Source organism: Eptesicus fuscus, chromosome 11, assembly GCF_027574615.1.
Source record: "Eptesicus fuscus isolate TK198812 chromosome 11, DD_ASM_mEF_20220401, whole genome shotgun sequence".
Lineage (NCBI taxonomy): Eukaryota > Metazoa > Chordata > Mammalia > Chiroptera > Vespertilionidae > Eptesicus > Eptesicus fuscus.
Genome location: NC_072483.1, coordinates 60,708,366 through 60,732,405, shown reverse-complemented (window position 1 = coordinate 60,732,405; position 24,040 = coordinate 60,708,366). Strand labels below are relative to the sequence as shown.

Genomic DNA, 24,040 nt, shown 5'->3' with positions numbered 1-24,040 from the left:
CTCCCTGTGTCCGGTCACACAGACCCGCAGGCGTGGTGTCTGCGCTCGCCTGCCAAGGCCCCAAGGAGCTGCCTCGTGGCTCCCGGGGCTCAGGAGGTAGACAGGGTGCAGCCTGGGAGGCCTGTCCCTGCTCCAGTGTCTGGGGCCTCACCCAGAAGGCGTAAGTCAGGAGGCACCTGGGGTGACTGTCACTCACGTGTCTGGGTGTTGGTGCATCTCTTGGGCCCTTAGCTACTACAGCCATCGGCCACACACGGCCGCTCCCCGTGCCAGGGCTTCCTCCCAACAAGATAGGCAGGCACCGTGGGAGAGACACATAACCGAAAGGAAGCCACGTTTCCTTTGTGCCTTAGCCTCCGAGGGCACTGTCAGTGCCCCCACCCAAGAGTGAACACAGTCACCATGTCCCACCTCAGGTCCTGGTGTCAGACAGCCCCCACCGCTCAGTGCAGAGTGGCAGCATCCTAGACCAGCACTCAGACCCAAAATACTGCTGCATGATGGGAAATTTGTCACTAATGGTGACTAAATATATAATGTGTCAGGCTTTATTTTTAAAGAATTGTCATACATTTCTTCCATCTCCCCCCCCTCCTTTTTTTTTTCATTTAGTAGACATGTCAGTATACAGATATTTCAATATCTTCTAGTTTGCTCCCCACATGCAATTATGTTCCGATACTTGCAGGATTTATTCTTTGCAGCCAGCACAATGAATTGGAACATTGCACCATCTTTAAAAGTGGCTCAGAGAACCGCCACGTACCGAGGAATGCTCAAGAACAATGGGTCTATTTTTATGCATATCACTCTAACCGTTTAAAATGAAGAAGATGAAATACAGGAAAGTTTTTCAATAATTTCATTCTGCATAGGGTTATTCTCAGCAGCCAGGAATGGCATCAGAAGTTTCCCGACAATTGGAAGAAGACGAGAGCGTTTGATACAGCATTCCCCTTCCCGGGCTCTCAGAATGAAGGCAATCACACGGGGTTATCGCTTCGTGGGTAATTAAGGCATTTCACCCTGCAATTCCTTATTCTAATGAAGAAGACATTTCCCTCTGACTGAAGTATTTCTTGTTAGGGTTTTATTTCTACTCATTGCTCCGACGTTGGAAAATGTTCCTTGTACTTCTGATTGTCTTCCGTAATATCTTTTTGAATTGTGGAGTCAGGCGGAAAAAAAAGAAAAGTGGAGGTTCTCCACAGATTGAAACTTTTAAAGAAAGGCGTAGAATCTTGCCACCCATGAAAGTGAAGCTGCCAGCATGGCACGTGTCCAGACTTTCATTCTATTTCAGTTCTAGGGACAGTCGGCTCACTCCAAGTCCAGACAGGCAGGTGGGTGGGAAATGGTGTTGAGGGTGGCAGTACTGACGCCAGGCAGGCCCAGGGGTGGTTAGGAACAGGGCTGGGGAGCCAGGCCTGGGTTTGAACTCCAGCTCCACCTCCTACTGGTGGGATGACCTGCGCACGTTCCTCATCTTGTCCTGCCTCGGTGCTCTGAGCTGTAAAATGGGCTGATCTTGCTGTCTGTCTGTCCTCTAGGACAGTTGTCAGGATCCAGTGAGCTTGTCCATTTCAAGTGGACAGGGCAGATCCTGCCTGAGGCCTTCCTTGGGATTCAGTTTGTATCCACCGAAATACTACTGGGAGCCAATCACAGGCAGTGTATTTGCAGGTTACATTGGTTCACCTAAGAGAGGCTCATGTTCTGGCTTCTGCGATCGCTTGTTAAATTGTGCTTTTCAAATGGTGGAGACAGTAACTGTCAGAGGTTACCCACTAACTAGCACCAGCATTGTTCAGCTGATTCGTCAACTCGCCTGGACCACCGCACCCCCGGACCACCGCACCCCCGGGCGGCCACAGGTGGCACCAGGGACAGTGGCCACCCTGCTGCACTTCGGGCCGGAGGAAAGCCGCTCCCACGCAGAAGCGGTGCGTTGCTGCGGGGCCTCTCCTCAAACTCTTCTCGGCGCCTTGGCGGTCAGTGTCCACCGTGACTCACGCACCGCACCGTCCCTCCTGCCCCACGGAGGCTGGAGAGCCCGTCTAGGCGCAGTCACTGAAAAATCTGCAGTCGTGACCGCCGTGCGTATCAGCGTTTCCTGGAAAAGGGATAGTAAAGGTTATCCTTAAAGCAAAACACCCCCTAGTGTAGGACATAGATTTTCACCGGGAGGGCCCAAATGACTTGGACAAAGACACCACGTCTCAGAGGCTCTAGATCATGTGGAGTTCCTACCCTCCGCGGCCACGGCAGGCTGCACAGAATTCCCACAGTTGATAGCTGTGCCACTAAAAAGCCTGCTCGTCGGGGGGGAAGGGGTCGCGGGGGGCGGGGTGTGCAGGCGGCATGGAGACACAGTGATCGAGGTCTAGACGTCTCGATCGATAATTGCGTTTGGCCCAGGGGCAGCTTGTGTTACGTGAGATACAACTGAAACATTTCACCTGGGTTAGTCTTGTCCCTTCAACTGATTGAAAGCCGGGAAGGCAGGAGACCCATACTTGCCACGTCGCGCAAGCCCAGCGCTGTGCGTGCCTGTGACAAGCACCTGACGAAGGCGGGGTCACCAGGGAGAGGAGGAAGAGCGCCTCTGCAGGCCCACGCGGAGGTACCGGGGGATTTGTTCTGCACACGTGGCTTTGTGTGACATCCACAGCGTCTCCCACAGTCTGTGCTGTGGGACAGGAATGCAGCGCGGCGACGCTCTGAAAGGAAAGGTTAGGAGAGAGTCACATAGTCTGTCTACCAGCAAATCGAAGGTTCTGAGAAGCCTTCCATTTAAAAAATAAATAAGTAACCTTGTTTGACTTAAACTCTGAGGCACAAATACCCTGGCTGCGCCCTCGGCCCGGGCCCATCTAGATTCCGGCGCCGACCTCGGGACAGTGTTCTGTTCCAGGACGCGTTCCGGGCAGTGTGGTGACAGAGGGCGCTGCTTCCTCTCCTGTCCCACAGCACCCACACGTCCTGCCACCGCCCCCCTCCCAATTTGGGAACGACTCGGGGAGCAAGGAGCGTGTCAGTCACGTGGAAACCCGGAACACCCCGAGAGGCGCGTGTGTTCTGGGTGTGTGTCCAGCTTTGGGCGGTCACGAGGGCCCGTGTGGCTCACTCCTGATGGCTCCTGCGCAGACGCCGTCCCCATGGCTAAGCCGGATGTGCGTTCCCCTAGAACTCCAGGCCCCTTGTATCACCTGAAGTTGTGGAGCGCGCTTCCCGTATGCATGCGTCCTTTTTAATCGCGTTGCTACGTTTTCTATTTCAACACACGTCGTGATCTTAGAGAACACCTGCTGTCTTTGTGTGAAGTCCCTGCGTGTGGCATTTCCTTCGTGCCTGTATTTACCCATTCCTGAAAGTTGGTTCTCTTTAGGCGTGTTACCCGACTCTTCATGCTACAATTACTGTCAGTGGAGGTAATGTAGTTTACAAAGTGCACCTCAAACTCACTTCTCTTCATGTGCTGAAGTCTTTTACTGGTGCTGCATGTACTTATGTCTAACTTGAATTTACCTATTGATGTGACAATTATCTAGAGCAGGGATCCTCAGACTTTTTAAACAGGGGGCCAGTTCACTGTCCCTCAGACTGTTGGAGGGCTGGACTATAGTTTAAAAAAAATAACTATGAACAAATTCCTATGCACACTGCACATATCTTATTTTGAAGTAAAAAAACCAAAATGGCAAAAACACCCGCATGTGGCCCGCGGGCCGTAGTTTGAGAACGCCTGATCTAAAGGCTTGTTCCTTTCTGCTTTGAAAGTTGAGAAATAGATCATCATCATCATCATCATAGGTAGTAGTTATTCTTTACTCTCTGCTGAACTGTAGACTAACTGCCCTCTGTGCCTTATCTTATGTAATCCTGGCTTCTCCTGACCCGTCAATATGGGCCCGCAGGTGGTTTCTATGTTACGGGAATTTCTCAGGGAGAAAGCATGTTGAACTGATTGAATTTTTACCAAAACTAAAATAAGAGTCAACATCCAGCACCATAGAAATACCTGTTATTTTGAGTGTTGTTCACAAATAAAACCTTTAGTTTACTTTAAGCCACGCCACCTAGGACCCTCCCACAGGAAAAACGGGGGGTGGGATCTGTGAGGAAATGGACACACTCCATCGGAGGAAGGAAGGCAGGTCCCTGCGCACAGCAGCCCTGCGCTGCCACGTGACAAACAACCTCCATGGGCCAGTTTGACGCTACAGACCAGATCTGGAATCCAGAAAACTCCACACTGTCCCGAGCCCCTGGGAAGTCATTTGCGCTTTGGTTCCGTTTCTCTGTGTGAGGACCCTGCTCCCGCCAGCTGGGCCTTATCTGTCTTTGTTGTTGTTGGGCTTCTTTTATTCTCTGTCTCTTCTCTGCCTCGCCCATCGCCAAAAAAAAAAAATCCATTGTGCAAATTGATTTGGAGATCAGCCGTGATGAAACACCGGAGTTTCCCGGCCCGGCCGGTGCCGTGCTATTAGCTGTCCTGATTCCCCGGGTGCGCGCGCCGGGCTGCCACAGGCTCGCAGGTGTGCGGAGATTAACGGGGGCCTTCCAGCCGTTTGTCACACAGATGGCAGCGCCAATAAACCGAAAAACGATCAATCATTTTTCTAAGGATTGAAACCTTTTATCCGTTGTGTCAGTTTCATTATTCAATAAACGATTAGGAGCAGCGTCCTTTATTCGCCCAGCGTCCTGGTGAGGGCTGCGGCGGGGGGCGCCCCGCACCTGCACTGAGGCGCACACGCCTTCAGCACGCACCTGTCCAGCAGGGGCACTGGTCACTGCCGCTCGACAGGTGAGAGAGTGTCTGATGTGCATCTTCTAACTTTTTTTAAGTCGCACCATGACATAGTTCATTTCTACAGTGGTTGTGAGATTGGGTGGCCTTTTTTTTTTTTTTTTACCTCCCACTGGCCCATTTATTTAAAGTAAATTTGCCTTTCATTTATTTTTTATCCTTTAATTAAGTATTATTTTATGTTAGTTTTAGATGTACAGCATAGTGGTTCAGCACACATAATTCATGATCCCCCCCTGATAAGTCTAGAACCCACCTGGTCCCATACACATAGTTATTACAATATCATTGACTATATTCCCTATGTGGTCCTTTGCATCCCCATGGCTATATTATAATTAGCATTCTGTACCTCTCAATTCCTTCACCTTTTTCTTCCAGTGCCCCATTTCCCCTCCCTCTGACAACCCTCAATCTGTTATCTGAATCTATGAGTCTGCTTCCGTTTTGTTTGTTTGTTTATTTTATTCTTTAGATTCCACATATAAGTGAAATCGTATGGTATTTATCTTTCTCTGACTGACTTATGTCACTTGGTATAATACCCTCTAGGTTCATCAATATTCTACTGTATATATGTACCACAGCTTTTTTATCTACTCATCTATAAATGTTTTTTAATTGATTTTGAGAGAGAGGAAGGGAGAGAGAGACATATCAATGTGAGAGACACATACGTTGTTTGCCTTCTGCACATGCCCCTGAACCGGGCCAGGGATTGAACCTGCACCTGAGGTAGGTGCCCTTGATAGGGAATCAAACCCAAGACCCTGTGGTGCCAGAGCCGATGCTCTAACCACTGAGCATACCAGCCAGGGTAAGATCTGTATCCTTTAATGTCAGTGCCAACTATCTTGATTAAAGAAGTAGTGTTGGTCCTACTTGTGCCCAAGTTGGTGATGTAAGCATGAGCCTGCGCTGGAGCCATAAAGCCCGGTTGATCTGGAGGAAGGAAAGGGGCAGAGCCATCCCTCCCGGCCTCTGGGTAACCAGCCTCTAGAGACGCCAAGGGCCTGGTCCAGGGGTCATCTGTGTAGACAGAAGTGAGTGTATGCTGATACCATGACTAAGGGGAAGCAGAGTCACTTTAGAATGTTGCTGAATCATGGTCAACAGAAGGGGCCTGCAGGTTTTTTTAAATTAGGACTCACTAAGAGAGCTTGGTCTTTGCCATTTTTAAAAAACTTTTTTGCCCAAGTTTAGTTTATCATAAAACATGATGCTGCCACAAGCTACAAGTAGGAGAGGCAAGTGGCACTGAGTTTGCTTGTATATCGTTGAGACCATGTGCGATTATTCTGCCGGAGCTCAGCTTGGCAGTCGGGGAGGGGCATGCATGCATGCGTATAGATGCACATTTTGGCTCTAATGAAGACCTTTGAAAATACTACAATTCTAGAAATAGTTCTGAGTGGTATTCCTCCTGCCTTCAAAAATATCTCCATGCTATCTTAAGATCAGTCTTCTGTATTTTCCCCTGTATCTGTGACTGTCGTCTCCGTGGTGACTGTGGTCTCCCTGGTGACTGCCGTCTCCGTGGCGTCTGTGTCAGGATCCTGCACAGTGTGTGGTTAGTGGCTTCTCACGTGCGGATCCCTGCTAAGGTGACCCTCGTGGGCAGGCAAAGGGGCCACAGCACAGAGCCCTGCGGCCCCCCAAGGCCACCGGCGCGGCTGCCAGGTGGGCATCGTTGATGCCCAAGCACCAGCCCTCCCTGCCCCTCACTCTCCTCTCTGCTTTGCCTGTCCTTTATCTCACCTGGCACCAGGGACTGCTGGGAGGACGGTGTGGTAGACACTGATGAAATGGTCACATTCAGTCACCAACCCACCAGAACCCGGCGCCCGCCCTGCCGCCAGGTGTCCGTGAAGGGGGCGGGTCACTGCTTCCTGGCAGTCTGTACATCCCGCACCCTCTGTGAAAGAACCTCCCTACCCCGATAATTAGAAAAGAAAGACATAAAACCCCCAAATAAGGCGCACGTGACACAGATTCACAGGTTCCGTATTCATTCGAGGAACTGGTGGTTGAAAACCTCAGGACCACCAGGCTGTGAACTCACTACATCTGTGGGATAAGTCGCTGTAATATTTCTTTCTCTTGCCATGTATTTGGGGGATTATATATGAAATGGGCGTTGATGGGAATAGCCAATGGGCACCTCATGCCTTATGCCCAAGTGAAGTACATCTATTTTGGACAATGTGTTCTGGCTGCACCTGTGATTGCAAACTTGGGGTTTTTCGTATGCAACCATATTGCTGGTCCTTTCTGTTTAAGAAAAGTTGCTAAATTTGTCTCTTGATTAAGGCGCTGGAGTGTCTTGAAGTCGCTCCTGAGTTCAGACCTTCCTTGAGTTGGTAAATCACCGCAGGTGCATCTCAATGAATCACGAAGCCAGCTTTGCATGGCTCTCTTTCATTTTATTAAATTCTGTCACTTTTATTGAAAAGATGGTTTTGTTGTGCTGATTAGAAGCTGAGATCTAAACTCAACATGAGTGCCAACCACTTTTTCTCAATAGATCAAAGCTCATTTTCTGATGATTAAAAGCTAATACTGGCAGTTAGCTGGAATAGTGCTCGAACATGGTACATTTTGGTCAAATATATACACTGTAATCCACTAAAGGAAAAACAATTTGAACTTCAACGATTCCAGATGAAACACGAGGAGACAGTGCGCTGTCCTGAAGAGCTGCCAGCGGGGAACTATTGCCTCTAAAGAACATTAGTTAGCAAACATACTCTGAAGCTCCTGTTCACCATCGTAAATTACATCACTTCACTGCCAGTGAGGTTAGCTTTCAGGTTGTTGAGAATTTCAGTAGCACATGGGACCCATACTGTATATGCCCCTCTGAGATTTCAGGTTATCTTTAATTTGTAAAAGTTGACTTAATGATTAGTAGCATGAGTGATATATTGTGATGAGATGGTAGTTCTTCCTGCACCTATTCCAAGCTGCTGAATACTTCTTTCATTTTAGCAGAATGTTACTCTAAGGAAACGATTAAAATGATGGGGAGAAAAAACTTATATTCCTGCCCAAAGGTGCCTATAATAGTATTTTAATGGGTTTTATTTTCTAGAAAAGTTTAAAACATAAATTAAAAAATTGAGGAGATGGTACAGGCAACCCCATACGCTCCTCACGTACACACATATGCCCGTGCACAGTTCCTCTGTGGCTTACATCTTTTATTAGTGTGGCCTGTTTCTCACAATGGATCAGCCGATACTGGCACACCCACGTTAACTAAAGTCTACTCCGTTTGGGTTCCCTTCGTTTTTCCCTAACGTCCTCCCTCTTCTCCGGGACCCACCCTGAGGCCACCTGACATTCGGGCGTCTGTCTCCTTAGGCTCCCTTGGCTGGGACAGGTCTTCAGACTTCGTGTTTGATGACCTGGACAGTGCTGAGTTCTGGTCAGCTCTACTGTATGGCGCTCCTGTATTGGAATTCGATTTTCTCAGGATTACTCTGGGACCTTGGGTTGCTGAGAGGAAGACCACAGAGATAAAGGGCCATCTCATCACCTCGTATAAACGGTGCACACGATCAGCATGACTTGGGCCTGTCAGTGTTGACCTTGATCACCGGGTTTGAGGCTGTGTTGTCAGGTGTCTCCTGAAAATGTACTCCCTCTCCTCCCCCTCCCCCCCTTCAGCGTGCCCTCTTTGGGAGGGGGCCTCTACGCACCGTGCGTAACTAAGGAGTGGGGAGTTATGCCCCCTCCTTTAGGGTGGGCTGCCTACATGAATTTGAAATTCTTGTGCCAGGAAGATTGACCTCTTCTCCCCATTTATTCCTTTATTCAGTCATTTACTTAGTTCATCAGTATGGACTCTTGGATATTTATTTTGAACTTTGTTTCCTTTCTTGCCCAGTTGTTCCAGCTTCGGCCACTGGGGGCTCTTTCTTTTTTTTTTTTTTTTTTTAGATATATTTTATTGATTTTTTACAGAGAGGAAGAGAGAGGGATAGAGAGTCAGAAACATCGATGAGAGAGAAACATCTATCAGCTGCCTCTTGCACACCCCCTACTGGGGATGTGCCCGCAACCAAGGTACATGCCCTTGACCGGAATCGAACCTGGGACCCTTGAGTCCGCAGGCCGACGCTCTATCCACTGAGCCAAACCGGTTTCGGCTGGGGGCTCTTTCAGTTGGCTCCTGTGCCTTTCAGTCGCACCCCCATCACTGCAGTGTTTGCGTCTGTGTGTGTTGGCTCACCCTTCCTTTCATTCAACAGTGGTATTAGAAACCACGGTGCGGGGGCTGGGTGTGCTCGTTGCTCCTGGGATGCCATCACTTCTTGGCCCTCTGTGCAGACATAGCAAAGAAAATAAACATGTGTATATACAAATGTGTATATACATATCTATAGATTAACTATATAGGTAACCACCAACCGCTACATTAAGCTAAACAGAATATAGCATTTTTAATAGCATAAAATTGGAAATAACGAAATGTGTAATCGTAAGGACTGGCTACAACTATGCTATGCTAACTCCACACTGCAGCTGCTCAAAGGGGCAATTTTGCACATTGTGGTAACATAACCCCTCACATTTAAACGTAGTCCAGGTCTCTGTCAGAGCTGTCCCCGTAAGTGTGAGAATTACGTGTGTATGTGGGTCCTAACTTTAAATCGGCTAGTTAGATTGGTCACCGTTTATTCTTAATATTGAACTAATATGAAATGAACTTTGCTTTTGCAGTAATAGTAAAATAGTCTTCCAAGGTGTTCTGGCTTGAAGCGGAATAACATTGGCGTACCTAAATTATTTTTAAATTAAAGAAATGAGACGGTTGTTGTTGTTTTGTTGTGTCCACTCTTGCACCATGTTTCCAGTCCCTCCTAGGATAGCAATGACCTTGTCTGCTCATTGACCATAACCAGGGAACGTGCTGAAAAGTTGGACCATTATAGCCCAAGCGGTTTTGTGGGGAGAAATCTGTTAGTGTTTAAAGGACTGCATTCCCATGACAGCAAGAAGAATCGAACATTTAGAATTCCGTTGCTTTCCCACTCGGATCTTTGTCCGTCTACAGAAATGCTGTGGATCTCATTGTTCTATGGTCCCTCAAGCCACAGATCCGAATGCTACTGGGAATTTTCGGTCAAGTCCTCCCTAAATGCAAAAGGTTAAAACGTGCTTTCTGGAAGATGTTTTCGGTAGTCTTCTCAGATTCCGATGGCCAAAGGAAGGGGGACGTGATTGACAGAATCACCCTGAAATGTGTCATTTCACGGGGCGGTGGGAGGAAGTCAGCCACTGGGAGGGCAGATGAAACGCACTGTCTGCGTGGCTGCGGCTGGTGGTCCAGTGATCACAGCCCCTCAATTACAGCCCTGCACAGAGCGCGAGCGGCCGTCGCGGAGTAATTGTGCCTTTGATTAGTTGCCTTAACTGGCCATCGCCTTTGAAATATGATAGCACAATTTGAAGTTTTATTAAAAACCTATTTTTTTCCTGAAATTGTCGAGAAAGATTTTGTGTTTTTAAAAGAAAAGCCTGCAGTATACTCTATTGGAGGAAATTGAGAAGACATAAGAGAAGAAAGGAAAAAGAAGAAGAGACGAATGTTTCCCATTATCACTCGTTCCTGTCTCGGGATCCTGTGGTGGTGGTGGCAGCGGCGGCGGCGGCGGCGAGAACACAGTTGAACCTCGCTTTTTCTTCAGTGAGAACTCAGTTTGCTGTTTGTTTCTATTTTGAAGGACAACCACGCAGTGATTAGGGGGAATGTGACAATGTTCGCTGAAGAGCAAGGCCTAAAACACGAAAGCAGCGTATTTCTGGTGCTGCCACGTCATGGCCAGTTCCTGTTCTAATCTCATCCTTCACCCAGAACAGAATCAAGCCCCGAAGCCAAGGAGCCCCAATTTCAACTTCTTAGTAAGCCCCCCCAAAAATAAATAATAAATAAATAAATAAATAAATAAAGTTCTCCCTTCTCCAAATGCACAGCTGCTCCAGGAAGACAAGGAGAGACGTTTCCACGACTTGGTGATGTATTTCTAATCTCCACCTGAGAACATGCCAAACTAACCTTGTACATTACAGATTTATCAGAAAGGCTGCCCCACGGAAGCCACCTCTCACGCCAGCCCTGTGAAAGGGGCACGTCTTGGTGTTGGGAGAAATACCCATTAATTCTGGGTGCACCTGAACCCACGCTGTGTTTCCAGGCCGAAAGGAAAACTGCTCTCTGCCTAATTGGAACTTCTGGTTTTATGGTGCATCCTGGAGTTTTTACTTAGTTTTTATTTTAACTGTTTTCCAGGGTTAATGGCATTTTCTGTAAGTGTCTGCCTTAGCCCACTATGTAGAAGCCCTGGCAGTTTGCAAATCTAAGGGCTTTAAAGGAAGCCACTGACACGGAACCTGTATTTGCTGTAAAGAAAGCCATTATGAGTTATTAGAAACTGAATCAAAAGTCTATCATTAGGAGTTGATTACTTATTTCGCAGTTTTACTTGGTCAGACATTAACTCTGCCTGCTTGGGCTTCGAATTGCGAAGAGAGCACTGGTCTTGCTGGAAACGGCTAACGACCAAGTCACGCTGCTTCCTGAACACGCGTCCTGTACGTGCTTGGCCTCGGGTTTTGTCTCATCCTCTCTGAGGCCCTTTTCACGGACGTCTCGACACGACGACTGCTCTGCGTGGCCGCCTCTAGGAAGCCCCTCCACAGCGAAAGCAGCGAGTTCACATCGTGTGCGAATCTTTGGGGCTGCGTCTTACGGAAAACGCCACGGCCTTCTCATAGGAGAGCAGAGTGCGCACAGTCTTGTTGCGCAAATGAACGTTCATGAGGCCAGCACAAAAGAAACCTCCGACCTCTAACCTCGCAGTGAAATCGCCACGGACAGAGATCACGGCGATACGGGGCACACCACACCGGAAGGGACGGAAAACCACGGCGGAATCTGCCCCTGCCTATGCCCATCCTGTGGGGGTGGGGGGTGAGGGGGTCCCACTGGGCGTCCTGATGCCAGCGTCAGTGTGAACTGCTCCAGGGACCCAGGCCCTCCCCTCTGCTGCACAGGCAGCATTTACACCGACGGCATCCTTAAAAATAAGTAGCTCCACGTCTGAAGTGGACAGGGTCATGCCGTCTGACCAGGTTACCACATGGCTTCTCTGAGAGGCACAGGTGTGCACCCTCTTGAATGGATGGAGGGGGTATTTGTTTTGTTCTGAGACATGTTGTCAGGAGGGAGTGGCACACAAAAAGACCCTGTTTGTTCTCAAAATTGACTCTGGGGTGTGCAGAGCCCCACCTTGCCAGCCCAGTCGGCCCTCACCCTCGGACATAAGTGGGGCGCACAGGGTTCGGACACGCACCCTCCTGGCTGTGTGATCTTTTAACCAGCTACCTGAGGAATGCTTAGTCAACAAAGAGCGCTAAGCAGGAGACCAGAGGTGACATTAGTCTAAGTCCCTGGTCTCCTGGTGTGGTGAGGGAGGAAGAGTTTAGGATAAAACCCTGCTCGTTTGAGCGTGCCAGCAGACTAAGGACTATTTTTATTCCATTTGTTAAGTGCTGGTCGGAAGAGTCTTGTGTTGGAGATCTGTCTGTGATGAGTCCTCAGGCACTCACATGCTGTAGGAAGAAAAACAATATTTTGCTTAGAGAAACAAAATAGAAATTCTCCTTTAAAATAAAATTTTAATTTACTCGTGATCATCGCATGAACTCTCAGGAAAAGCTGTCGCTTCCACAAAATTCGGCCACGTGTGGTAATGGGAGTCGTTAACGCTAAACGATTCCAGCAACTCCTACTTAGCACAGCCGTCATTTGCGCGTTTTCCTCTCCGTCTCCTCTGAGGAGGCCGTGGCTGGGAGTAATTACGAGGAGGTGAGCGATCACGCCGCTCCTCATTCTGTCCACCAGACGCCAGAGCCGCTGTCGTGCCTGGCCGACGCCGTCCAGAGAGGGCCGTGACTTGGCCTTTCACCAGCCTTTCCTCTTCAGAACGGCGCTCTCGCCCAGTTTGGGTGGCTGTTGAGAGGCTCTGCTGTTTTTGCCCAATAACAGGTGAAATTCTGGTTTTAAAATAATAGGGTTTTTTTGGTGAAAAACAAATAACATTAGTGACAAAAGTCAAACTAAGTCAGCCTATGTTTAAATGGAAGGAACTATATTCCTGTAAATTTTTTTCAAAAAAAAACTGAATTTCTAAATTAAAACGAAGATTACCCAGAAAATGTAGTCTTTTGAGCTCGTCTACATGAAGTCCTCGAGAATCACTGCCCATTTCAGAGGCCTGAGAGCCAGGGGCTGCCCCCAGCACGGTGGCTCGGGTGTGTCGTGGTCAGGCGGGACCGGGTGTCCAGCCAGCAGCCTCAGGGAGAGGACTCCTGAGTCCCTTCGGTGCGATGCCGCCGTTTCCCTTAGAAGTGAGTCCGGGCAGCCGCGTTGCACATGCCTGAGCTTTTATCGATGATCCTACGATTGTATTTTCTTGTTGAAGCTTCTAACCCCGTGGACTTGGAGCAGTCAGTGCCCTGGGAGACGAATGCTTGTATCAGGGCCTTGGCATCAGCCAGGAAAAGCCCATTTGTTTTAGGAGGAGAAAAAGGCATGACATGCTACACATTAAAATTGATTATTTCATCAATAGGTTAATAGAAAACCAGGCTGCGAGTTCACTTCCTGCTTATACTTCCATACAGTAATGGGAGACCAGGGCATGAAAAATGCAAGGCACAGCGCAGGCGAGAACGGGTTTTCTACGGAGCTTCCCCCTCCCGGGCGCCCTGACCACACTGTGCCTATTTATATGTAAATGTTGCCGACTGAGGCAAGTTTTCCGCCGAGGAGCAAGGCCTCTCTGACGGCTGCTTTCTGGAACTTGTGAATTATGGGCCAAGATGCCAGGGCTTCCGCTATTGAAATAATTAAGGGCACCGCGAAAGTGTCCGTTACACCTGAGGAACCCGGTAATTACCCGCTGACCATCTCTAAAGGAAACATTTGAAAACTGACTGGTTTGGTTCCTGGTAGGCATGACGTTTGTACTGGCGGGTACCTGAAGGCCCTTCCCCAGGTGTGCTGTCACCTGGAACAGGTACCTTATCGATACCTTGAGGGTGTAGAGATGAGGGACACATCTCCACCCATGAAAAAATTAAATTTAGACCCATACACTGTAGACGCCTACTCGTTTCGAGATTACATTTCTTGCTAAATTATTTCTTGTTTTCAAGCTACTATGTCATTCTTAGGTGTTTAGCTAAAACTTAACTGTTTCTCTTTAAATCAGCTGACAAGTAAATGACAGCTCGTTCTTTTTCTCACCGTTATATAAAATTTGCCTCCTGAATACACAGAACGGTGCTGCTTCAGAATTGCATCTGCTTCCTTGAATGTCCACATTTTGTACATGTATTTTCTGTCGTCACTCCAAAGAAACCCAATACACACCCACGCACTTGGGGTTCGCTTTAGCAGCAGAACTGGTCATGGAGACCCAGTCCTCCCCCCGGGTCATTGACCTGGGCACACCGGAGCCTACACCCCACACTATTAGAGGTAAACCCCACAGCAGGCAGGAGCAGCCAGCACGTCCTAAGTCAGGGGCAGCGGTGAGAGCGCTGTCCCCTGCCCGGCGCAGGCCTTGTTTCTGTGCTCTGAGCGTCAGGACTCCTGTGCAGATGCAGGCACCTGCCTCCCCAGGTGTGCACGGCTATCCAGAGAGCCCAATGGGAGGTCTGACCAGTGTCTCTTCCTGGCTGTGGACATGGAGAGAGACAGGTGGTCTGGTTATGACCTTCACTGGTCTCACGTCCTGCGTCCAGGGGTTGGTTCGGAGTGGGGAGGGGGGAGCTGATGAACTGAGACTATCTCCCCAGAGGAGCATCGGGGCCCCTCTCCCCTCAACCAGTCACTGCACAGTGTGAGGTGTGGGGCCACACGTGTTGGATTGGTTCTGCCTTTGACTTCCCAACCCAGGGTTCCTCCGTGGGTCACTGTTCCTCTCTGGGTAACTTGGTGTTTGCTTTTTCTTTCTGCTGCTTCCCCCAGTGAGCTGAGCGCTTCAGGAGGCGTGTGTGCTCTTTGGGGTCCTGGGAGCTCCATCCAGAGCCTCCGGCAGCCCCACAGGAAGGGGCCTCCACCCTTCAGCAGCAGCCAGGTGGTGGCAGGGTTTTGCTGCTGTGATGACTGTGCGGATCCAAATGTGTCCCCGTGTCTGGTGGCAGTGGGGGGCTTCATCTTCTATCAGCTCTGAGTGTTAAGACCTCCGTCCGCAGCACACACAGGAACTGCTCATCACCAGGGGCTCTGGATTTGACATGCCGCCAGATTTTGCCAAATCAGAGGGCTCATGGCTACTAGCATCATAGCTCCTTCAAAAGATGCCACCAGGCCCCAAGGAAAAGGCCAGCTTGGCACGGTTGGAAGTAGCCACGTGTAAAACCAGCAGGGGCACCTGGCTTCCTTGCCTGGGCGTCTGTTTGATTCTGTGCAAACCTAATGACACTGGCAGGCACGCCTCTGTCCTGCCCAGGTTCCCTGTGCTACTGGCTGGCAGTGGGGGGCCGGGGGGGAAGGGGGCAGGGACCCGCGGGGACCCACCAGCACCCGCGGCCCCTCGGGAACAGATGGAGGTGATGTCACATGCTACTTTGACATTTCTTTTCTCCCCTTTTCATTTGATTTCTTCTCCTTTTTGTTTTCTGTCTTTCTCCCCCTCTCCCCTTTCTGCTCTCTGGATGCAGCCAAACGCAAAGCATGGAAACTAAACCGTGTTGGTAGCCTGCGAAATATATACAGCAGCAGCAGCGCCAACACTGAAGGTAACGCCGTCTCCCCTTCCGCCAGCGCCGCACCCCCCCCCCCACCCCCAGACATGGAAATGCAGCCCGCAGCCGCATGCACCCTTATTGTGTTTGCAGACTCATTCCTGTGGTCTTTCCATCTTTTTGTTTGTGTGTTTTATTTTACCATTCATGTTCCTTTCAGCTTACTTAAATTTTGACCTTTCCCTTCAGTCACAGAGTGGTGATGTTTAAATTACTTCAGAAACCTATTTCCTCCTCTTCTTTCTTTTGCTTTTATACATGTGGGCACTCAACGTAATATTTCCCAAGTTATTACAGTTTTTAAAAGTGTTAGTACCAGGTGTAATGATCTGTAGCCAAACACAATAGCGCGCCGTGACATTTAAGCAACAGTCTTAATTTGTTTTGTGGACGCATTCTCCGTAATGCTCCGCGCAGCTCTGATCCGGAGGCCCGGCCCGGGTCATTTGCATGGGCTGCTATTGCTTGTAAATTCGGTATATTGTTGTGTTTCTAAAGGTCGTCCGGTGCCAAAGTTCACAAATTGACTCGCGTTGCTTTTTTCGGCGAAGACAGCCGTCATTGCTTTTGTATAATAGCAGATTGCATTTCCCTCCCCACCTTCATTTGAACAACACAATTATAAATTGCCTTTTTTTATGATTACAAATGTCAGGGGTCAGAATTATTCTGATGCCAAGCAAGGGAACCCCTCCACCCTCAGCCCAAGCCCTCGCGCAGGAGGCTGGCGTACATTATGTGCGATGCAAAGCAGGTCACAATCCAGCGATCTCGGTATAATAGGGGGACATTTTTTTTTCACTTAAGTGCGAGCCAAATGGGTCAAGTAATCGCGAGCCGGCGCCCTCACACTAATTGACTTATTTGGGGATGATTATAACTGTAATATTTTTCTTAATGTCACTGTTTTCTGGGCTGTTGATTTTAGCGATTGCCAGGCGGTGGCATTAAATCTCTTGTAAATTTTAAATTGCACGGTATTTCTGTAAACAAGTCCCCCTCTTCACATCCCGGTCATTAACCTCCGCTGATTTATATCGCTGCCCTTCTTTTCTTCCTTTCACAATTGCTCTGGTCTCGCCGCTGAAAGCCCTGCTCTCGGCCAGGAAAAAAAAAATGAATCCGGAAAACAAAACTACATCTTCATGATGCCTTGTTAAAGACCTATTTTTTTTAATCATAATTTTTTTTTCATTCCTCAAGGGGAAATTGTCATCCGATAAGGTTCCAACGGAGCTTGATCCCCGTCGAGTCTTCTTTCAAAGCATTCGTTCAAGAAAGATAAAACGAGAGAGAAAAATAATAGCATTTTAGCAACAGTCCCAACACCTGCAGGACCAACTATCATTTTTTGTGGTATTTTAAAGGGTATTAAAATGCTCGTTCACTATTTTTTAATGTTAGTTTTTCAGCTTAAGGTACATATCACTTCTCTTCACTGTGTCCTTATCAGATATGTTTTCTTTTGTGTATGCATTTGCCACAACAAATTTGCTTATTGGCTCTCCGCCTTAAAAAAAAAATGAGTCATGACATTCGGTTTCACATGTAGTTGTATATAAAATTGGGGGGGGGGGCAGGAAGGAGGCAGACACACCCCCTGAGACTGCTGATGGGGCCCCCGGATGGTGGGCTGAAGCTCATGGCAGGTGTGACAATTTACAGAAGTGGGAACTTCTCAGCCTTGATCAATCAGGTAACCCACCCCTCTGCCTGCCCAAAGCCATGGGTGGGGAGGTACCGTGACACGTGCCTCTCTCTAAAACCTGTAAATACCAGGTAACACTGCAAACTTGGAGTCTCCAAGGAAACCCCGGGTCTATTGGAGTAAATAATGGCCCCAGAGCCAGGCCTCCCTCACATTGTCTCTCATATCTGTTCAGTGTTCAGTTACATTTATGAATCTTCAATTAAGTGACACGATCATTCTTCATTTACTTTGAGTTTCTTTTAAGATTAATATCTGTATGCACACTGTCACATTTCATGTGGCTTTTAATAGTATATTATGGAATTCATATAATTGCATAAAATAAATTATCAGAGGGCCTCTCTGATTGCCAGTCTCTGGATGTATGTCATCACATATTCTGTCTATAAAATGATTCTCTCTGGACAGTCACATCCTGAGATTCTGACTTTTACCGTAACCCGAGGCCTCGAGTGTTGCACCAAATGGACCCCTCCCCAGATGGAGCGTTTTTTAAAGTGGTCCACTCAGTACCCAGAAACACCCGTGACTGCAGAGTGTCACTGAGAGCAAGGCCCCGTCCCAGGAGCCTGGCCGCTGGTCGGCGTTGTCCTCGGTGCAGCCAGTGGGCAGAGGGTGGGGGGTCCGCATCTCCCTTTCCAGGTGGGGGAGTTAAGCTCAGATCCTACGGGACTGGCCTGGGGACGGGCAGGACCGAGACTGGAATCTGATGGTCCCGATCCAAAGCCCTTTTTCTCTTAGGACCCCTCTGTTCTGGCCCCGGGACTGCATTGTCGTTTATCTCCACAGTCCCCTGCCACGGCTATTGTGTCATTCTGGGAAACTGGGGCGTTGGCGAGTCATTCGACTTTCTGCAGAACGAGCAGCGGATTCTGGAGGCAGGACATGTGCCCAGATCACCAAGTTTAGGACCCAGACCCCATGCTGCATGTGCGGACGTCAGGAGTGGGTCCGAGCAAGTAACACAGAACTAATTAGGGAAACACACGTACGAGCATAGAACACACACCAAGGTGTATTCTCTTTTGCTCTTTTTCTGTTCATTCGGGCTAATTACCCCTGATACCAATATGGAAACGTAATTTGTATGTACTAGTGTTAGAGCGCACTAATTTTTTTAAATCTTTGTGACTTGATAAAAATTCAGCTGTGAAATCTCTATTCCTTCCATGAGATGCAACTTGGAACGTCTCCATCCCGGGAGCCTGTGAAGAGGGGTGGAAGGCATGTTTATGGCGGGATTTCCCAATGCTTGGTCGCCTCCTGAGACCAGCCTCGGGAACACCCACATTCGTGGTAAATGCTTTTCTAACGAAAGAACCGAGAGAGCTGGGCAGAAGGGTGGACGTTGCGCAGAAGGAGCCGAGGGAGGGAGGCCTGTGGGGATGCGGTGAGCACGCTGCCCCACCCCGCGTGGCTGTGGGAGGAGCGGCGCCGGGAGTTGGGCGAGCAGACGGACTCCGCTCACAGAGGCAAGCATCTTCCGTGCGTGTTCTAAGGCATAAATGGGTTCAGGAAAGATGCACTTGGGAACAGGGGCATCTCTTGGGGTGTCAGGCCACCCACGGTGAGGTTGACACCTACACCCGTGTCCCATTCAACCCTGTCCAGGGAGGTCCGTTTCTGCGGAGCTGGGACTTGCCCCAGAGACAGGCCTTTGAAATCTCTGTTTTGGGTGCCTCCCTGCCACCACACTGGGCCACATAGATGGACTGGGGTCCCCGGACACCGTGGTCCCAAATAGGCCCTGCCGTGGAGAATCGATTCTCTTGGAGGACAGCTGTGGCGGGCACCGCTGCGGGCTTCATGCCAAGTCAGTGCCCACACTCTTCCCCCACTGGGTAGCCAAGATGTGCCGATTCATCTGAGCAAAGGTGCGCAGCCCTTTAACAAGGCAGCTAACTGGTGTTCCAGTCACAGCTCTGAGACCTCACCTCACCTCACCTCACCTCACTCAGGTTGAGTTCAACAAATTCCAGGCGTGCTCATGCGCTCGCGCCTGAGTGAAAAGCCCGCTGAGGCCTGGGCTCCTCTCCCGACGTGGGTGCTGGGTCCGAGCAGGTGGAGAGGGGAAGGGCTGGCAGTCGGAGATCCCGACGCAGAGCGAGGGGAGGTGCGTTCCGAAGGGCCCAGGTGCCCTGGGCTTAGTGGAGAATGAAGCTGCCTTTGACGCAGGGCTCAGCACAGGCTCCACAGACGATGACACCTGGCCGGAGCCATCATTTCCCGGCATCCTGCCCACTGACTCTCCAGATACCCCTGTATATCCTCCACGTTTTACAAAAGGAGAAAACGAGGCAGGGAGACCAGACCAGGCCAGGCACTGGAGTCAGAGCCGCCACCTGAACCTGGCCGTGGGCTCAGCAGCCAGCGTGGAGCACATTCAGGCTTGAGCACCTTCGGGGCTGTGACACCAGGCAGACAGCAGCTCTTGCCGAGTGGGGGTGACCCGTCGAGCTGTCCTTCTGCAGGACTGCTTGTAGGGTGTGAACCCAGCCCCCACCCACAGGTGTCCCAGCGGCCTTCCCGAGGCCCCGCATGCCTGCTGGGCTGCCTTCCACAACCCAACAGGGTTCCTCTTCACTCTCATTCATTTCATTCTTTCAGGCTGGGATTCTTGATGAGAAATTTGGCAAACCCTCTGCTTGTGAGTGGCCTAGTGGTTTCGAGCCCAGACCCCTGAGCCAGGCGGTCTTGGTCCAGTTCTCACATCCCCACCTCTTCACCTTGAAGCGCACTCTCTGTACCTCAGTTTCCTTATCTGTAAACTAGGGAGATGACGCCTACAGCAGAGGTCATGACGACTGGTCTGGAGTCACTATCCAGAAGCATGTAACACAGCGCCTCCTGCTGGCCACTAGTAGTACATAACTCATGCCGGGAATGCCACAAATTCCTGTCACTCAAACACTTGAGCGTCATTTACGTAACAGGAAGCAAATTCAACACAAAATGTCCTAAAGTAGTAAGAAGGGGGTTTAAAATTGAGCTCTTTCTCCCCAGACTTTTAAATCTATCCTTCCCAGCTCCCTTTACTGTCCTGAACAGAATCGTCAGCGGTGGAAATTTGGCTCTGGACTAGCACAGGCCTGGATCGATCCCAGCTCTGTGAATTTCGGTGGTTACTGGGTCTTGCCTTCCCCTGCTTGGGGTTCTTTCTCTAAAAAGGAAACACTAAAACCTACCTGGAAGCATAATTGAAGAAGTTGAGTTGATCCTGCAAAGCCCCTACACAGAGCTGGGCATGTGTGACAGTGACCACGGCGGTCCTTGTAAAATCGTTATAAAGACTTGATTGCTATGAAAACAACTCCAAGAACACACCGTACCCACGGCCATGTTTTAGGCCTGTTGAATGTATCCGTTCAGGGCAGAACTGGCCAAGGCAAGCCCTGGTCCATGTGAACAGCAAGGATGAAGACTTCATGCAGACAAATTCAGATTTGGGAAACCCTATCATGAGAAATGACTCCAGAATTGACTTTTGGGGGAAGGAAGCAAGATTGCTTGTTTTTCCAGCCCTCGACTTTTAAAAGGATGATGTGGATCCTCAGAGCTCAGAGCAGCACCTGGGGCGGACGGACACCTGCAGGGCCACGTCGCTCATTCCCACGCTGGGCTCTGAGCAGAAGACGAAGCCCTAGGCCTCCCAGCGTGCCAAGCCCACGCCTGCCTCTGAAAAGTGACGAGTGGAAGCTGGAATGAGTACAGATACAGAGCTCTGCTCCGTGACTGGACAGAGCAAGGCAGATGCCTCTAGTAGATCTTCCTAACCCGCAAGCCTGGCCCTGACACATCTGTCTCCCACATCCTGAGATGTTTTCAGTGTGGGACCCGGTAATGTTTTTTTCCAGGAGCTTTGTTATAGGTGCCCTCCTTAATGTAGGGAAGATGTGGCACCCAACAGTCCGGGAAGCCAAACCAAATAGGATGGAGTTTCTTGCCGCCTGGTGCCCAGGCTGCTGCCCCAGCTCTCCCCCTGTGTTAGGGAGATACAGGCCTCCTTTGTGTTTCGGGAGAATCTTCCTGTGATGACCTTTGCAGCAGACATTCCTAACTCTGTGCCTCCCTCTGGGGACCTGCTCTTGTCCTACATGAAGCACAGCAAACCCCTCTGCTAGACTCAGGCTCAGCAAACCTAGCTGCCAAAGCCACAGCTTGCCGAAATATGTACCCGAGAGCCATGAGCTACACGTCTTCATAATGACCAGAAAATACATTTTTTTCTGTTTGTATAAAATAACTTCTCAAGTGGGAGGAGGGAGTGTTTTTATGTTGTGGTGTTGGGTGTGTGTTTTTTTCTTCACAATCTTGAACCATATTCTTCAGGTTTCTTTCACATTTATCTTTTCCTACAAAAATGAAAGGAAAATTGAAAATGAATATAACCTGACTTTTTACATTACAGTGGATTCTGGCTGACATCGTAAATGTGTGTGGTTTTCATCATCACTGAGTAAAATATCTAAACCACATGCCTATGTATTACATGCTTTAAAAAAAGAAATACTGAAATATTTTACAAAATGTATGGCTCAAAAAAATTAGCATAAAAGCCCAGGGCTGTGGCTGTAGCCCCCCGTGATCTCATAGGGCCTACATTGTGGTAGACCTAGCTGATACCTTCCATCTCAGTTCCCAACTGTGATACATAGGTAGTAGTTACCTGGAGGGTTGGGTTAAGAAGGACTCGGGGGCTGCATCAGGCTCCCTGGGATCAGGCCTGAATGTCTTTCCCAGCCAGAGAAAGTGAGGAAAACACACCTTCGTCATCCCAGCCCAGCTGGGCTTCCTGGCAGATAAGCTGGTCTGAAGAGGGCAGGGTGGCCTGTTCGCAGGGCCCAGCTAGAGGATGGCAGGAGAACCAAGTGCGTGCAGAAGACTGGACCCCAAAGGTGGGAGCCCTCGAGGACGTGAAGAAAAAGTCGTCGTGGAGATGTGGGCAGAAACTGGGAGAAACCCATTGCTAACACTCACTTGTTAATGAGAACAAAGCAACCTCACCAAAAGTTTGCATGGCTGTTAACAATGCAAATCAGGGCACTGTCGTGTCTCCTAAAACAGGTGCCTGATTCTGTGACAACAGAGGGTGGCTCTTTCCCTGCGTCTCGGCTGCCTTATCCTAAGATCACCTCTCAATGGTGACCACCAGAAGCCTCTGGGCTTGGGAGTCTGGGCGCCTGTCGGCCACCTCTGCCGTGGACTTGTCCATCCTTGACGCCGAACGCAGTCCTGTCTGCCCGGTTTAGGTGACGCGTTTTCATCCTTTGTTCATCCTTACACGTGTCAGGAAGAACACTTAGCCGTGTGGATAGGACGGGCGTTAGCGTGTGGGTCCCCGGTGTGCAGGGAGCCTGGGCCTGGAATCGGTGCAGCCTTTGGACAGCTGACCCCTGCAGGCACCCCCGGGTCCTAAATTCAGAAGAGACCAGTCTACTCTGTCCCTGCACGCGTCACGCCTGCCTCTTGCCGACACGGGTGAGCCATCCTGCAGCAGTGTGGCACAAGGTCTGGATCCTCATGGCCTTGGCTAAAGCACCAGGCAGTCCTCTTCCCTGAACCCCCCTGAAGACAGACGGAGGCATCTGTCCGTCTCTTCTCCGCTTTCACCGCTCCCCCAAAATGCATCTTTGTCAGGCGCCTCCTGTTGAAAACAACTTCCAAATGTGGGACAGTTGCAGCTGCTTTGAGCCCTTTAACCCTTTGCTAGGATTCCGCAAAAATAATTGATGACTGATTGGCCCATTAACCTTTAAAAAAAAAAAAAAAGTTTGACAGCCCGGCCTCGTGTAATGAGGAGGGCCTCCTTGTGAAACCAGGCTGATGGCTGAGTTGCTCGCCCCTGAAGAGGCGAAATTAGCCCCACGGGGCCTCGTCTGCATAGAAACTGGACGCAATTAGTGTAATATCCGGTATTATTAATGTCGTTGGGAATAATTGGGAAGGTTGGTTTCGACAGGTTCATGGTGCTAAAATACTATTATAGTGGACCTTTCCACAGCTAACCGTTAAACACGGAAAACTGTTTAAATCCCTGTGAGCCCAATCACAAAACTTTATGAAACAGCCAGGCCCTGGGACGTCACGCTGGGAAACGGCACGCTTCTTTCTTCCTGGCCACGGGTGTGGTGGGACTTTGATTTTTCACCATCGGGGGTCCGGGGCTGGAATTTCTGGGATCCCGCGTGTCTGTCCAACTAAGAAACACGCTTTTCACGTGGGTGCCATCAGGAATCTCTACAGCCGGAATTCCATTGTACGGAATGAATTAAATATAAGCCGCTGGAATTGTCACTAAGAGTGGGTTTGTATTAGTGAGATGAAACCACTCGAAATGAGACATGACAACGTACGTCCTCGCCGTCCGAGCACTCATTCTTCACGTGGGGAGTGAGGGCAGCAGAGAAGAGAGATGCCGGTCTGTCTGCCTGACTGATTGGCCTCAGGCTGCCCATTGTTGTTTTCCTCATTTTTTACCCAGTTGCTGATCACTAAAATATCGTCACAGAGTCGCTTCCTAAAAATGTGTTGGGACCCCTCTGGTCCATCAGTGATTTGAATAGCCTGCCCAGCTGATAATAGTTCTTCTTTGAACATGTTAATTGCTGCCTCTGCAGAAGAAGGGAAGATATTTGGGTCCCAGGATCTCCTACTGTTTACCTAACCAGTGGCCCGGTACACAAAATTCGTGCACA

General features: G+C 49.5%; 1 protein-coding gene across 4 annotated transcripts in view; it reads left to right on the top strand.

Moving 5' to 3' along the window:
* The window catches only part of AGAP1 (ArfGAP with GTPase domain, ankyrin repeat and PH domain 1), a 410,505-nt gene that overhangs the window by 334,692 nt on the left and 51,773 nt on the right, over window positions 1–24,040 (top strand). The gene's annotated exons all lie outside the window — the stretch shown is intronic.